Consider the following 7,425-nt stretch of genomic DNA (forward strand, 5'->3'; position numbering starts at 1 on the left):
CTGGTGAGGCCTCACCTGGAGTACTGCATCCAGATGTGGAGTCCTCAGTGCAGGAGAGACACAGGCTGTGCATCTAGTGCATCCAGCCTGAACCTCACCTGGTGCAGCTTAAGGCCATGACATCGAACCTCTCACCTATTCCAGCTTTCTGGCCACCAGTGATTTTTTCTTCTTCTTTTTTTTTTCTTCTTTTTGTTTTCTTTCCAATTTTATCAGCTCTCCTTTACAGGATGAAGTAAATTAGGTATAGATGGGATGGAATTGATTTCCTTCATAGCAGCTCCTAAGGTGCTGTGTTTTAGTTTTCAGAACAAAAACAGTGCTGACAACAAGGGATGTCTTAGCTGAGGCAGAGCAGTGCTTCTCTGTTTCTCACTGTGAATAGATGGAGGGATGAACAAGAGGCTGGGAGGGGGCACCACCAGGCAGGTGGCCCAAACTAAGCAAAGAGATATTCCATGCCTTGTAAGTTCATGCTCAGTACTGAAAAGGGAGACGAGGAGGATAAGAAGACAGCTATGTCCTGCTCAGGCATGGGCTGGGCATCAGGCTACCCACAGGAGGTGGTGAGTGATTGATTTTGCATCACTGGTTCAGTTTAGTTGGCAGCCAATAAACGAGGGACTGTGACCTCAGGAGCCACCTGATGTCAGAGGCAGCAAACAGCGTCCTGCCCTCTGCTCTCCCAGCCTTTGCTCCACGGACACCTTCAGCACAGGGTTAAAGGTTCTTTGTTTTTCATCCAGATCCATGCCTGCCTACTCTGCTTCTCATAAATCAGAGCTTTTCCTGTAAGAGGCTCAGGCCCTTGTGAAACTGAAAGTGCTTCTCAGGCACATTTTGCTGTCAGAGAAGAATGCCCAAGACACCTCCTAAGGTCAGGATTTGATTGGTAAAGACCCAGCTGGCTTCCAGAGCTTTCTTGAGGATGGAGGATTCTGAGAGATGACGCCTTTGTAACCTCTTGGCAGGAAACAGCAACCTGGGAGCTCCCAGCACGCTTGTGGTCTCGGTGACAAAGAGCCTGCAGGGTTCACAGAACCCCAGGGTGCTTGGGGCTGCACCAAGATATCTCTGGGTCCCCCTGGTCCCCCCCTGCTCCAACAGAGCCGCCTGGGCTGTGGGAGACCCCCCAGGAGGAGCCCCCACTGCTCTCTGCTCCCTGTGCCAGGGCTCCAGTACCCACCCAGCACTGCAGTGCTGCTGATGGGCTCCACTGCTCTGCTGCTGGGCTCCAGGCTGTGCCCTGTGCCCCGTGATTGCCTGAGCACCACAGAGCAGAACCTGGATCCAATCCCTTGCACCTCCTGTGAGGATTTATGTGGTCTGATCTTGGCGAGACTCCCCTGCTTTGGGCTGAGCAGCCCCAGCTCTCTCAGCTCTCCTCCCAGCACTGCTGCTCCAGTTCCCAGAGCATCTTCATGGCCCTTTTCTGGGTTCACACCATGTTGTCCCAAACATTATAAATATTCCAATGACTTCAATTCCTATGCAGAGCCAGTCTAGTTGAGAAATCACTGATAGGAAAGACAAGGGGTCAGTGACTCTGAGCAGCTGTGCTTGTCTTGCTCCAGCCCTGGGGCTTTCCCTGTGCTACAAGAACTCCCTGAGCTGACTGCTGTTGGTTTCAGGATTGCTTTGGGAATCTCAGCCTCCCAGAGAATAGGATTTAGTGGTTGTGCTGTCACATGGATAAGGAATTGACTGCATGACCATATCCAAAGAGTTTGAGTGACCATCTGAGTTTTCCTGCAGCTGCCAAATTTCATTTTCAGTCTGTGCAGGGGTTCCAGGCTATATAAAAGGAGGGTCAGAGCCAGATTCAGAAAGCACCGGGGCTGTGGAGCACCGAAAGTGCAGGTAGGGCCTGGCTGCTGTGCCTGGGGTGGGGAAGGGGCACTCACACCCACTGGGAGCCCCTTGGTCCTCTGCTTGGTGCTTCATGTCATGGTGCTGGGCTGAGAGGACCGGGAGGAAAGGGGATTGTGGCAGGGGGCAAAGGGGCTGTGCTGTGGGGGCTGTGATGGCAATGGCTGCATTGGGGGGCAGGGGGAAGTGGAGAAGGGAAGCATGAAGGACTCGGCACCCATATCGGGGGCTGAACATGGCAGGGATGGAAGCACAAAGTGCACGGGGAGGGAAGGGCAGTGCAGGGTTGGATTGGAAGCAGACCCCCAGGACAGAATTGGGAGGGCTTTGGAGCAGAGCCCAACACAGAGCCCAACGGCTATGTGGCCCCACTCCTCACGCTGGCATGCTGCGATCATTACTGCCTTAAGAGCTCGGTGCAGCATTGCTGGACGTGTGTCACAGTGCACACCACTTGGGGACCATCACTGACAGCTGTGTCTGTGCAACATGCCGTGCACACATCCGTCCTTCTTATCTTCGCTTTCAGTGGGGTTCCCCATACAGGGACTTCTCTTGTTGCTCAGCCTATATACACAAAGCTGCCTTCCCCTGCCTGCCCCTTCTGTGCCCCTCCAGGATGTGTTCCAGGCTCCATTAACCATTATTTTATGTATGACCAAGGGAAGATTGGCTTGCTGGGTTTTCTGCTTCTCAGAAATCACCGCCTTTCCTGGAAGAGGCTCAGGCCCTCGTGAAACTGAAAGTGCTTCTCCGGCTCAATTGTTTACAGAGAAGAATACCCAGTAAGTTTCCTAAGTTCAGGATTTGTTTGCAAATGGCCCAGCTGGCTTCCTGACCTTTCCTGAAGATGGAGAATGCTGAGAGGTGACGCCTTTTTCCTCTTGGCAGGAGCCAGCAACGTGGGAGCTCCCAGCACACTCGTGGTCTCAGTGACAAAGAGCCTGCAGGGTTCACAGAACCCCAGGGTGCTTGGGGCTGCACCAAGATAACTCTGGGTCCCCCTGGTCCCCCCCTGCCCCAACAGAGCCGCCTGGGCTGTGGGAGATCCCCCAGGAGGAGCCCCCACTGCTCTCTGCTCCCTGTGCCAGGGCTCCAGTACCCACCCAGCACTGCAGTGCTGCTGATGGGCTCCACTGCTCTGCTGCTGGGCTCCAGGCTGTGCCCTGTGCCCCGTGATTGCCTGGGCACCACAGAGCAGAACCTGGATCCAATCCCTTGCACCTCCTGTGAGGATTTATGTGGTCTGATCTTGGCAAGACTCCCCTGCTTTGGGCTGAGCAGCCCCAGCTCTCTCAGCTCTCCTCCCAGCACTGCTGCTCCAGTTCCCAGAGCATCTTCATGGCCCTTTTCTGGGTTCACACCATGTTGTCCCAAACATTATAAATATTCCAATGACTTCAATTCCTATGCAGAGCCAGTCTAGTTGAGAAATCACTGATAGGAAAGACAAGGGATCAGTGCCTCTGAGCATCTGTGCTTGTCTTGCTCCAGCCCTGGGGCTTTCCCTGTGCTACAAGAACTCCCTGAGCTGACTGCTGTTGGTTTCAGGATTGCTTTGGGAATCTCAGCCTCCCAGAGAATAGGATTTAGTGGTTGTGCTGTCACATGGATAAGGAATTGACAGCTGGTGAGAGAGCTGATGAGGAGCTGCCCCCTTGACCTGCTGTTGACAAACAGAGAAGGTCTGGTAGGAGATGTGGAGGTCGGGGGCTGTCTTGGACAGAGTGACCATGAAATGGTAGAGTTCTTGATTCTTGGTGGACTCAGGAGGGGGAACAGCCAAACTGCTACCTTGGACTTCCGGAGGGCGGACTTTGAAGTATTCAGAAGGCTAGTAGGGGGAATGCTCTGGGTTTCAGTCTTAGAGAGTAAAGGGGTCCAAAATGGCTGGTCACTCTTCAAGAAGGAAGTCTTAAAGGCACGGGAGCCGGCTGTCCCCCTAAGCCACAGAATAAGCCGGTGGGGAAGAAGATTGGTGTGGATGAATAGGGAGCTATTCTTGAGGCTCTGGGAGAAAAAGAGAATTACCTCCTGTGGAAGAAGGGGCGGCGACTCAGAAAGAGCAGAGAGAAGTTGTTAAGATGTGTAGAGAGAAAATCAGAAAGGCAAAAGCCCAGCTTGAACTCAACCTGGCCGCTGGGGTAAAAAGGAACAAGAAACTCTTTTACAAATACATCAACGGTAAGAGGAGGACTAAGGAGGATCTCCATTCTTTAGTGGATGAGGCTGGGAACGTGAGCACTGAGAACAAGGAAAAGGCAGAGGTTCGGAATGCCCTCTTTATGCCTTTCAAGGTCAGACCAGTTATCCTCAGGGAACTCCACTCTCTGAACTGGTGGTCTCAGCTGGGGTGCAGACTGAACCCCCCCTGATTCAGGAGGATGCAATCAGAGACCTACTTCTCCAGATGGACTGTCATGAGTCCATGGGGCCGGATGGATTCACCCGAGAGTGCTGAGGGAACTGGCGGAGGTGAGAGCCGAGCCGCTCGCCATTGTCTATCAGCGCTCCTTGTTGACTGGTGAGGTCCCAGAAGACTGGAGGCTTACCAGTGGGACTCCCATCTACAAGAAGGGTCGTAAGGAGGGTCCACGGAGCTACAGGGCTGTTAGCCTGACCTCAGTGCAGGGAAGGTTATGGAGCAGATTGTCCTGAAGGAGATCACGTGGCAGGTGTGGGACAGCCGGGGGATCAGGCCTAGCCAGCATGGGTTCACGAAGAGCAGGTCCTGCTTGACCTACCTGATCTCCTTCTATGATCTTCTGACCCGTCTGGTAGACGAGGGAAAGGCTGTTGACGTGGTCTACCTAGGCTTCAGCAAGGCCTTTGACGCTGTCTCCCACATTATTCTCCTGCAGAAGCTGGCAGCCCGAGGCTTGGACAGGTGCACTCTTGGCTGGGTAAGGAGCTGGCTGGAGGGCCGGGCACAGAGAGTGGTGGTGAATGGAGTCAAATGCAGCTGGTGACCGGTCGTGAGCAGTGTTGCCCAGGGTTCAGTGCTGAGGCCTGTCCTCTTCAGTATCTGTATTGATGACCTGGCTGAGGGCACTGAGTGCACCCTCAGCAAGTTTGTGGATGACACCAAGATGGCTGGAAGTGTGGATCTGCCTGCGGGTAGCGAGGCCCTACAGAGGGATCTGGACAGGCTGGATGGCTGGGCTGAAGCCATGAGGTTCAACAAGGCCAAATGCCGGGTCCTGCACTTGGGCCACAACAACCCCAGGCAAAGCTACAGGCTTGGGGCAGAGTGGCTGGAGGACGGCGTAGAGGAAATGGACCTGGGGGTATTGATTGATGCTCAGCTGAACGTGAGCCAGCGGTGTGCCCAGGAAAGCCAATGGCGTCCTGGCTTGCATCAGAAAAGGTGCTGCCAGCAGGAACAGGGCAGTGATTGTCCTCCTGTACTCAGCTCTGGTGAGGCCGCAGCTGGAATAATGTGTCCAGTTCTGGGCCCCTCACTGCAAGCAAGACATTGAGGCCTTGGAGCGGGTTCAGAGAAGGGCGACAAGACTGGTGAGGGGTCTGGAGCACAGGGCTGATGAGGAGCGGCTGAAGGAGCTGGGATTGTTCAGTCTGGAGAAGAGGAGGCTCAGGGGAGACCTCACTGCTCTCTATAACTACCTGAAGGGAGGTCGTACTGAGCTGGGGGTCGGCCTCTTCTCTCATGTGACAAGTGATAGAACTAGAGGGAATGGCTTCAAGCTGCCAAACCAGGGGAGATTTAGGCTGGACGTTAGGAAATACTGCTTCTCTGAAAGAGTGGCCAGGCACTGGAATGGGCTGCCCAGGCAGGTGGTGGAGTCACCGACCCTGGAGGTGTTCAAGGAACGTCTGGATTTTGTGTTGAGGGACATGGTTTAGTGAGAGCTGTTGGTGACAGGTGGATGGTTGGACTGGATGATCTTGTAGGTCTTTTCCAACCTTGGTGATTCTGTGGTTCTGTGGTTTGAGTGGAAGGAACCTTAAAGCCCACCCAGTTCCAACCCCTGCTAAGTGCTGGAACGCCACCCACCTGGTCAGGCTGCCCAAAGCCCCATCCAGCCTGGTCTTGAGCACCTCCAGGGATGAGGCACTGACAGCTTCTGTGAGCAGCCTGTGCCAGGGCCTCAGCACCCTCTGACTAAAGAATTCCTTGGTAATTTCTAAATCTAAATCTCATTCCCTGTCACAGTCCCTGACAAATCATCCTTCCCAGCTTCCCCATAGGCACATTTAGCTAGTGGAAGGCCGCAAAGAAGTCTCCCTGGAGCATTCTCTTTTCTGAACCGAACAAGCCCAACTCTCAACCTATCTTCATAGGAGAGGTGCTCCAGCCTTCTGAGCATCCCTGTGGCCCCATCGCCAAGGAACTGTGGGGCTCCACCCAGACAGCATTCTCCTTCTCTGTAGTCAAACTTTCTGCGCCCGCTGCCCCAAAATCTATATGCACAGCCCTCCTTCCCTGAAACCCTCATTGATTTATTTATTGCAACGGTGGGGCCCAGGAGTCTCTACGTGGACTTCTGCAAGAGTTTTGATATGGTCCCACACCACATCTTTATCTCTAAATTACATATGTGTATGGTGTGAAAGATGACTGCTGAACCCTTATTTATTTTTCCTTGGCTCATAGCTAACTTTGGGAGGCCTTCCTGGCAACCAGGCTCTAAGCAACAACTGAGAATTATCTATGGGGAAAAGGAGTGGGTGCCACCATGCCACAATATTTCTGCTTATAATTGCAAAGGAAAGCAGTCTTTTTCGGGGGGGAAGGAGTGCTTGAAGGAGCTGACAGTTGTTAAAGGCCATAATACTTTGCGATGGCAACTGAGGCACCACTCCCTGATGGCTTATGGGGAGTGCCAGGAATGTCACACTAATAGAGAAAACAGAAGATGTGGGGGGGAAAAAAAATTAGAAAAAAAAAAAGGAAGTGAGAAGCGGGTCATAAAAGGCCCCCACTGAACTATGTACTTTGGAAGGAGTTCCCTGAAAGGAAGAAACCTCTTAGGAAAGAAGCCCCTAGGCCCTGCTTGCTGCAAAGCTTTCTGGCTTTTCTCTCATCCCCCAGTAGCAACTGGACAAGTTCCTCTGCTCAACAATGACAAATGCTGGGTCCTTGGTGGTGCACGCTGCTGGCCCAAGTCCCCCAGCTCCTCTGCAGGGCTGCTCTCAAGGAGTTCTTCCCCCCCCGTCTGTATAAATGTCTGGAATTGTCCCAGGCCATGTACAGCACCTTGCATTTGGTCTTGTTGGACCTCATTAGATTCACATGGGCCCACTTCTCCAGCCTGTCCACATCCCTCTGGATGGCTTCCCTTCCCTCCATTGTATCAACTGCACCGCTCAGCTTGGTGACATCTGCAAACTTGCTGAGCTTGCACTCGATGCCATCATCTGTTACTGATGAAGGTGTTGAAGAGCACTGACCCCTGAGGGACGCCACTCGTAACTGGCCTCCACCCTGACACTGAGCCATTGATCACAACCCTTTGGCTGCATCCAGCCAGCCAATGTCCATTGAACGGTCCATCCTTCAAATCCACACCTGTCCAATTTAGAGAGAAGGATGTG

At 53.3% G+C, this 7,425-nt stretch overlaps 1 protein-coding gene across 6 annotated transcripts in view; it reads left to right on the forward strand.

Annotated features, from left to right (window-relative positions):
• Positions 1-1,428: 1,428 nt before the first annotated feature.
• The window catches only part of LOC122192225 (interferon-induced very large GTPase 1-like), a 17,145-nt gene continuing 11,148 nt past the window's right edge, over positions 1,429-7,425 (forward strand). For 2 of the 6 annotated variants that reach the window (XM_042892735.1, XM_042892733.1), the window contains exons 1-2: positions 1,429-1,860; positions 2,488-2,654. The gene's annotated coding sequence lies outside the window, so the exon portion shown is untranslated. The remainder of the gene's footprint in view (positions 1,861-2,487; positions 2,655-7,425) is intronic. The other 4 variants (XM_042892734.1, XM_042892736.1, XM_042892738.1 and 1 more) reach the window with 4 other exon arrangements.

This window comes from Lagopus leucura, unplaced genomic scaffold, assembly GCF_019238085.1.
Source record: "Lagopus leucura isolate 7727_CA_CO unplaced genomic scaffold, USGS_WTPT01 109-24_obj-0_obj, whole genome shotgun sequence".
NCBI lineage: Eukaryota > Metazoa > Chordata > Aves > Galliformes > Phasianidae > Lagopus > Lagopus leucura.